Genomic DNA, 9830 nt, shown 5'->3' with positions numbered 1-9830 from the left:
TTAATTTTTAAATAAAATTCACATTTTTGGACTTTACTATGAGTTTGTGTGTTTTTCTGTGATTTCAGGTATTTTCTGGCTGAAATTGAGGGACTTGAGCAAAAATCATATTCAAAGGTTGAAGAAGGACTGCAGATGCTGTTGGATTCTGACCTCCCTGCACTCAAAGTAGATTTTCTAGAGCTACAGAACTCCAAATGGCGCGCTCTCAATTGCATTGGAAAGTAGACATCCAGGGCTTTCCAGAAATATATAATAGTCCATACTTTGCCTGAGTTTAGATGACGCAAACTTGCGTTCTACGCCAGTTCCATGTTGCATTCTGGAGTTAAATGCCAAAAACAGGTTGCAAAGTGGAGTTAAACACCAGAAACAGGTTACAAACTGGCATTCAACTCCAAGAGAAGCCTCTACACGTGTAAAGCTCAATGCTCAGTCCAAGCACACACCAAATGGACCCCAGAAGTGGATTTCTGCATCATTTACTCATTTCTGTAAACCCTAGTAACTAGTTTAGTATAAATAGGACTTTTTACTATTGTATTTACATCTCGGATCATCTTTGATCATCTTTGGATTATCTTTTGATCCTTTGATCACGTTTAAGGGGCTGGCCATTCAGCCATGCCTAGACTTTGTTCTTATGTATTTTCAACGGTAGAGTTTCTACACACCATAGATTAAGGTGTGGAGCTCTGCTGTTCCTTGAGTATTAATGCAAAGTACTATTATTTTTCTATTCAATTCAAGCTTATTCCTATTCTAAGATATTCATTCGCGCCCAAGAACATGATGAATGTGATGATTATGTGACGCTCATCACCATTCTCACTTATGAACACGTGCCTGACAACCACTTCCGTTCTACATGAAGATGAGATAGAATGAGTATCTCTTAGATATCTAATACAGGGGACCGAGTCCGAGATATTAGAGTCTTCGTGGTATAAGTTAGAACCCATGGATGGCCATTCCTGAGATCCGGAAAGTCTAAACCTTGTCTGTGGTATTCCGAGTAGGATCTGGGAAGGGATGGCTGTGACGAGCTTCAAACTCGCAAGTGCTGGGCGTAGTGACAGACACAAAAGGATAGTAAATCCTATTCCAGTATGATCGAGAACCGACAGATGATTAGCCATGCAGTGACAGCGCATTGGACCATTTTCACAGAGAGGACGGGATGTAGCCATTGACAATGGTAATGCCCAACATACAGCTTGCCATGGAAAGGAGTAGGAATGATTGGATGAAGACAGCAGGAAAGCAGAGGTTCAGGAGGAACGAAAGTATCTCTATATGCTTATCTGAAATTCTCACCAATGAATTACATAAGTATCTCTATCCCAGTTTATATTTTAATTATGTTTTAATTATCAATTCACCATAACCATTTGAATCCGCCTGACTGAGATTTACAAGGTGACCATAGCTTGTTTCAAGCCGACAATCTCCGTGGGATCGACCCTTACTCACGTAAGGTTTATTACTTGGACGACCCAGTGCACTTGCTGGTTAGTTGTGCGAAGTTGTGACAAAGTGTGATTCACGTTTGAGAGCACCAAGCCTTTGGCGCCATTGTCGATGATCATAATTTCGTGCACCAACCTCTAAAATGAAAATACTTATATAATATAGTTGGAAGAAGTTGTAACTAGGAGCCTTGAAAAGGGAGCTAAACAAAAGTGTAACAGAAATCGCATCGTACTCAAACGGTTAAGCTTAAAATGGATATGCAAGATCGAAAGAAAGGATAAACTATATATATATATATATATATATATATATATATATATATATATATATATATATATATATATATATATATATATACAGAATTCCAAAAGATACAATTATCAAGCTTATGACTCGACCTGCAAAGCTAAGGCCGGCCAGAGTATATATACATACATATATAACCCAAAAACAACCCAAGAGACATGATACATACACCTGTTTCTCTAAGTCGACCTCTAGAAGGGACAAAACATAAAATATAAATAGAGGAGAATCTATATACATATATACAAAGCATAAAACAAAATACAGTAATCCCAAAATAACCAACTTTGCTTGTAGAGGAAACTCCAGACACTCACCGAGGTGCCTCTCAACCTGCATCTGGAAAACAACAATATATTATGGAATGAGAACCGGGGATTCTCAGTATGATAAAGGTGCCAACGTACATAATGTATAAGGTCCCAAAAAAGCCAGAGGCAATCTTAGAACTCCGACACTCAGATTTAAAACTTAGAATTATAAATTAAACCAGAAATCAGGTAAACCATCTAAGGTACTCAGGTTCTAATCCAAATATAACCTAACACTTCAATCTCACTTTCCTCCAACCCTCCGAATCACCGGTGGAACAACCCTCATCACACCTCTACCACACGAGGGATCTCTCAGTTGTAAAGATAAACAAGACAAGGAAATAAAATACAGATAGGATACATGTATAGCAAGTAAGGCAAGTAGCAAATAAGCATAGAAAATTAATTAGGCAAACCAAAACAATGCATACTCAAGCAAAACATACAAATGCATATGATGCATACCCGTCCTATGGCTGATGATATCATCTGTCGATTATATAGCCAAACCCGACATGTTCTGGTAGCTAACCTTAGACAGAAACACCCCATCGTGGAGCAAGTGGGTCTGAACCACAACCCCCTTGCTACTACCCGCTCAACCCAGAGCAAGTAGAGTAACCACTACTGCTACTACTACACAGGTGGGTGTTTACGACTCAACCTAGAGCAAGTGGAATAATTCACTACTACTGCTACTACCCAGGCATCACAATCACTGACCTGGAGAAAGTGGGACAAACCACAATCCTTGCTACTACCCAGGTATCTCAAAATCCTTGCTACTGCCCAGGTATCTCAATCAAAAATTCATTCTCAACATCATTTCAATTCATCATTCATACGTTAGTAACATTTCCACACTTCTCCAAACAATACACATTAACTCAATCATTAATCATATTTCATCAATACTTCATCATTCTCAATTAATCAACATCACTTTAGTTCTCATTCATATCATAATCAGCACGTCCACACTTTCTCAGTTAGAACTCCATCCTCCATAACCCCATTCTTTTCCACTTAACATCCCCTATAGGTTTACTCATTTTTCTAGGCTTAAAAACTAGGTATCGAACTATAGAGGGTAGTTACAGAGGTTTGGAAAGCTAGAGGATTGTATAAACTTTGAAAAAAATTACATTTCTACCAAACCCTGATTCCACGTACGTAGACCTTGCTCCGCATACGCCGGATGCCTAGACAGTGTCCAATTCCCGCATCGCATGCAGGTTCTCGCATACGCATGTCTCCTTTTTTCATCAAAATGGCCAAGTTGCAGAAAAATAAGATTTTTGCACTAAACTTCAATCGCGTATAACATTTTTTGTTTTAAATAAATTTTCATCCGTTCTTTAAACAGCATAAACTTTATGGATCCAATTTTTATTTGAAATAAGTTTCACATAAATTGGAGGTCCAGAAGCTGAGTTATGACTCACTGAAGTTGGTAACAAAATTCACTTTTACCAAAAACACCAAAACCTCTATTCTTTCTAAATTCTCAATCCAAAACCATGGTTATTATGCCCAAATCAATATCAAATGTATTTAATACAATTTCATACCATTTTCACAACATGTCCAAACTCAATTTTACCATTTTCATTCCAATTAATCAAAAAATCAAAAGTACACAAGTCATTATCATTCAAGCCATCATCAACACTACTTATTGTCATCATAAATCATTACAGTTATCAATAATCATCAACAATCCCTATCAACATTATCAATCAACAGATTCTCATAATAATTCAACATTTTCACTAGAAATCACTAAGCCTCAACATATGCACATAGTTCAACTTATCCTACAGTCGACTAGCCTAAGTTTTCATGTTACATTATACGTTATCTACGAGAAACCAAAATCATACCTTGGCCGATTTCTCCCTAATGCTCGAAACACTTCAAATATCCACTATTCCTCTAGCTCCAAAGCTCCAGTTCCTCTCCAATGAAAATTCAGCTTCCAAGGTTCACTCCCCAAGCATCCAATTTCACCAATTCAATCTCTGAGTCAACATAAATTCAATCTAATACATACAATTCAATACATAGCCATAAATCAATACCTAAATTTCACAAAATTAAAGTATTCACAAGAGATATGAGTTTCTTACCTTACCCACGGATGATATGGGGGAAACCCAACAATTATCCACCGTTAGAGTACGCCTAAACCATCAAAATCACAAAATCTCTCAAATACAAAAACCTAAAATCATAAAAAAGGCAAAATAGAGAATTGGGATCAAAATATCAAGTTTCCTACCAAATTGTTTAGTGGGTTTTGTAAAGAATTCTGACACAAATGTGTGGCCACTAACGGCTCGTCAATCGGAGCTCGGGATTGAAAGTTATATGGATTTGAAGGTTGAGGTAATTTGGGGGTTTAGGGCCCACGCCCCTTGTAACACCCTAACTACCAAAGCTCGCGCTTTCGGCTGCGCAACTCTGATAGTTCGGACATTACAACGACACTTATACTATTTAATACTAAAATATGAGCCTGTTTGAAACTTTAAACCGCAATACCGCTCCCAAAAATACTTTCATCCGATAACATACATCCATAGATACCATACAACTTACAAAACTCATAAAGAGTACATATATATATATATATATATATATATATATATATATATATATGTATATAAATAATATTACAAGCATTACCCAATACAATTCCTATCCCTCTTACAGAATGTATCAAGATAAAGGCGAGGGTACAATAAATAATAATCTAAAGCAATGCAGAGCATCTCAACAACAACTAAATAAACTCTTCGTAACTTCTGCGCCATATCCTGAAAGGGGAAAAATGTAGGGCGGTGAGAACATCATCCTCGAAAGGGTTCTCAGTAGAGGGTTTTTGGGAATTACTGTAATAGGATACGTGAAGATAAACCGTACCAGTGATTAATAACCGTCTTATGCCTCTTTTCAAAAACAACAGTTTACAATAAAAGTAAAGTCGGAAATCTTTTCTGAAAGAGGAACCGTTCAATTCTCAAAAACTCAAAAGCCTTTCAAAAAGGTTTATCTATGCTGAACCAAAATAGCCTTTTATACTTTCCAAATCAGAAACACAAAACCGAAACTAACTATCGGTCCATATCATTTCAACCATGGCCCTAGGCCCAAACAATCCAACTATCAACCAAATCACCACAATCCAACAGAGTCCCAGTTGCAAACACAGATATGAAGTTCAAACACAAACAAATAGTTACATCAAGTAGAACAATTAGCAATTAATCACAAAGGCAAACCAAGTACAATATGCACACCCAAACAATGTCACATAGATGCACATGATGCATGCCTGTTCCTAGTGGCTGATGATATCATCTGTCGATTATAAAGCCAACCCGACAAGTCCTGGTAGCTAACCATTGGACTGTCCCTCTGTCGCGCATCCCCAACTCGAGTTATACTCAATATAAACTTGATCATAATCATGATCCAAATCCAACACCCTTACAGGTGTATATTCACGGGGGCGAGCTCATCCAGGGCTTTCATAGTTCCCGGCCACACTTACGACATAGGGTCAAAAGAGCTTCGAGTCTCAACCTGGAGCACGTGGTGGCTAGTCACTGCTTCCTCCCAGGGAAACCCTCATCTCCGATAGTGGAAGTGCAAACATTCACAATTATCAATATCTCAGCATATATGCATTCATTCTCAGCCATTGATCAACATCCATCTCAGCCATCCGGCTCACGGTTCAATCCAGAACCAGCCAATATTCATAATCATACACAGCCATTCCGACCCATAATAAAAACAGCACTTCCACCATTCAAAATCATCAAATTCATAAAACCGGCATTTAAGCCATGAAATCACTTTTCTCAAGTCATTTCACTTTGAAATCAAATTTCAACTCTTTTCAGCCTTGGCTTTAAAGATCTCATTTCTTAAATCATCTCAGGCTCATAAGCCACTTTTACTCAAGGTAAATTCCCCTTTTAAAAACAATGCCACTCTCGGCACCCTCTTTCCAAAACTTCCATAATCATGGCAAGTTAAAAATCTCTTTGAGATATTCAAAATTACCCATCCAACAATGGGATTTTATAACAAAAGTTTCTCGGCAAGTCCCAAGTCTTTAGGGGAGAATCACATAACTCATTTCGCCAAATTCGTTTAAAATTATTAAAACATTGGCTTTCCGATTTGAGTAATAAAATAGGATCTAAGCCAAACCGAGTCACGTAAAAGAAGCTGTTTCCTTTACTTAGGCAAAACCAACTTCAACCCCCATGATAAATTCTAGAACGTTTCAACTGTTCAAAATTGTTTTAGTCTTGCAAGAATTCAGAATTTAAAGAGTACTTAAAATATTTCTCAAAACATTTCAAAATGAAACTTGTCAATAGACATCCAGGTTCTTTCAAAGTCATTGAAACTCCTCTAATTGAAACCCTCAAGTCAAATTCAAAGGCATTGCCTTTGTCACATTTAAAAACAGCTTTAAAACATAAGTCTCATTTAATATAACTCCCTCCTGAAAGAGATACAATACCTTTCTTAAGAAGCAAGACTAAATCACAATTTCCTCTTTAATAATTCATTTCAAAAGCATGAATCATCCTTTTCTTGATAATTCAAATAAAATAGTAGAAGTCTTTAACTCATCATTTTCCAGACAACATTTCAATAAAGACTCGAATTTTATAGAAATTTCGGCAGCACCTCCCCTAAAACTTGGACTTTGCCACCCGGTTTGGGTCCCAACTAAACCATTTTACAATCCTTTTCAACATCCCAAAATCCAAAATCAGTTCAAGGCAAGCCAAATCCAACAATCATCTCAATTCCATATTCCAAGAAAACTATTTTAGAAATCGAATCATTATCAGTTGAATAAACTCAGTTCTAAAGTTTCAAAGAAATGGTTCAGTAACAATCATTCATCAAAAACCAGATCATTTAAAGCAAGCTAGGCTGAATTCAAGAGTGTATTCTATTTTTCACATTCTTAAGAAAATCCATTCAACTCAAATCAATTTCCAAAGGATTAAACTCAATCTCAAAGCTTTAAAAGAATCAACTTCAAAAGCATTTCGTTTCACAAAACCACACAACAATCCAGCCAAACAACATTCATAATCATTAGAGACAATCAAACAATACATAAGGCTGATACAATCACCAAATACATTGTCTCACATCAGTATCCATATGTAATAATTCCAACATATAAAATATAGTTTTTGGAAAGCGCCCCTACCTCAAAACGCAAATTCCATAACCCAAACGCGTCACCGGAAGTCTCTATCAACCCGAAGTTACCGATAGCTCGCATCACATCTTTGTTCACTTTCGCAGCAGCAATTACAACCCTTACGCGCAACATGTGGCTCCGATAGCTTAATTCCTAGAAAACATTATTATTGCGAAAACCTTAAAACGCAACACGGGATATGAACTGACAAGGTTTCGAGGCAGAGGTACTTACGGTAACTAAAGAATACTGACTGAACCAAAGAATACAAGCCTCAGCGATGGTTCCGTTAGTAGTTCCAGCAACAGATGAAGCAGTCCCCAAAACGAATACTAGTTGTAACATAAATCTCCAAACAGAGCCAGCAACCATCTCCAGTAAAGGCAGCGACAATGTCACTTACTATAACCATTTTATTTAATACAACTAGTGTCAGCAACAATGCTTCTAGGTAGGAATGAATTGATGGAACAAGAGGGAATCGGAAACAGGGTAAGGCTTACCCAACAGCAGCGGTTCAAAATGGAGCCAGGCCCGGCAACCAGAGGCACAGCGGGGTTTCTTGGCGGCAGAAACGGCGGTGGCTGGGCGTGGTTATGCCTCCTCTCCCCTGTACGACCCGGCGGCTTCCTTCTCGCCGGCACTCAGCGGCAGCATTGTAGCAAGGAGCACAGCGGCGACGCGTAGACCGGCGACGACCCCCAGAAGTGGCGCCGGCGGACTAGTCGTGACGGTGGCAGTAGCAGCTCAGACCACGTCTCCCTAGTCTCTGACGCGAGCTCTCTCTCTCTCTTCCACCGATGGTGATGATGACGGCAAGGACAGAAGCGGCGGCGCGAACACAACAGCAGCGGCGGCGAGCTAGTCAGCGGCGCGAGAAGAAAGACGATGGCTGGACAACTACGGATCTGACAAGGACGGAACCCTCGGCGGCGCAGGGTGCGTCGGGGCTCGCGGCGGCAGAGCGCGATGGCTCCCTTTCTTCCTCACGTCATCTCTGCTTCTTCCACCTGTGAGCTTGACAGTAGTGGCCATGGAAGCTCCTCGTGCGGCGTTGGTGAGGGCAACGGTGGCGCGGATCGGGCAGCGGCCTCCTTCCCCATTCGGCTTCCGTGGAACCCCTCCCCTCTACCCCTTTCTTTTTCTTCATTGGTTTCTCAAAGAACAATGTGTGTGAGGGTTCAGCGTAGAGGCTGCGCAGCAAGGACAGTGAAGAAAGGGGTTTGAGGCTGCGCAGCATGAAGGGGGGATTGGGGGAAAGGGTATGCCAAAATTAGGGTAAGGGGAATTATAGTAATTTCACATAAAATTGGGAATAATATAGTAATTGAACTCAAATTAAATCCAACACTAATTGTATATAGAAAATATTATTTTCTCATCACTTTTACAAATTATTTTTCATAAAATGCCCAAATCAAAATAATTAGAAATAATATAATTAAACCCTTTATTTTCCAAAGTAGCAGTATTAATATTTAAAATATTACTTATCTAATCCAAGTCATATAAAATCCTTATTATTTTACAACTACCAACTTTATAATTTGAATATAGGAAATAATCCAATAATTATAAAATTGGATAATAAATAATAACTTATCTTAAATTCAATAAATCAAAACTTGCCTTAATTACCTTTAATAAAATAATCTCTGAAATTAAGGCTATAAATAACTATATGATTTGAGACTTGATCATAATAAGACTTTTCAAAAGTTCTGGGTCTTACACCCCCCCCCCAACGTGAATTTTGTGAATGAATGGGAAAATTGGCTGAAGTTCAACTTATATATGCTGGATCTTCGGCCCAGTTTGGATCCGGTCCTATCAGTTTGGCCTGTTGGCCCAATTTTAGGTTAAAAAATTTAAAATTAGTGTTAAAATCCGTATTTTAATTATTTCTACTCTTCTAACTTATCCAATTTAATTTTATAATTTTTTTTAAATAATAATTAATTTATTAGCTAATTATTTATTAATTTTTAGGATTTTACAAGAGATGCCGCCTTCCACTAATACCATAGACTGAGTTGCTGCAGCAGAAGGAAGAAGGACCTAGGTCGGTCCCACCGCCGGCTATATTACACTGTCGCCGCCAGCTGCAGTAAAAACATAGAAAACTAGCAAGGAATATTAAATCTAAACAACCAATTGTAAACATCAATAATAGCAAACGAAGAAAGGACAATAAATAAGAAATACCTCAAATTGCCTTAAAAAGGGAAATTAAATCTAACATGAGAATTCATAAACCAAAATGGCAACATAAAGTAATCAACAAGGAGAATAAATAAACTAGAATACTAGAATAACTAAAAGTAGAAGAGAAACCAAATTAAAACAAGATAGAAATTTGAAATTGAGAAGAATTAAAGCTAAAAATCCTAAAACCTAGAGAGAGGAGAGAGCCTCTCTCTTTAGAAAACTACATCTAAAACCTAAAATTATGTGAATGAATTATTGGATGATTGATTCTTCCACTCTGCAGT

Source organism: Arachis hypogaea, chromosome 20 (genome assembly GCF_003086295.3).
Source record: "Arachis hypogaea cultivar Tifrunner chromosome 20, arahy.Tifrunner.gnm2.J5K5, whole genome shotgun sequence".
NCBI lineage: Eukaryota > Viridiplantae > Streptophyta > Magnoliopsida > Fabales > Fabaceae > Arachis > Arachis hypogaea.
The sequence above is the reverse complement of the archived record's forward strand: the minus strand, read 5'-3'. Positions refer to the sequence as shown.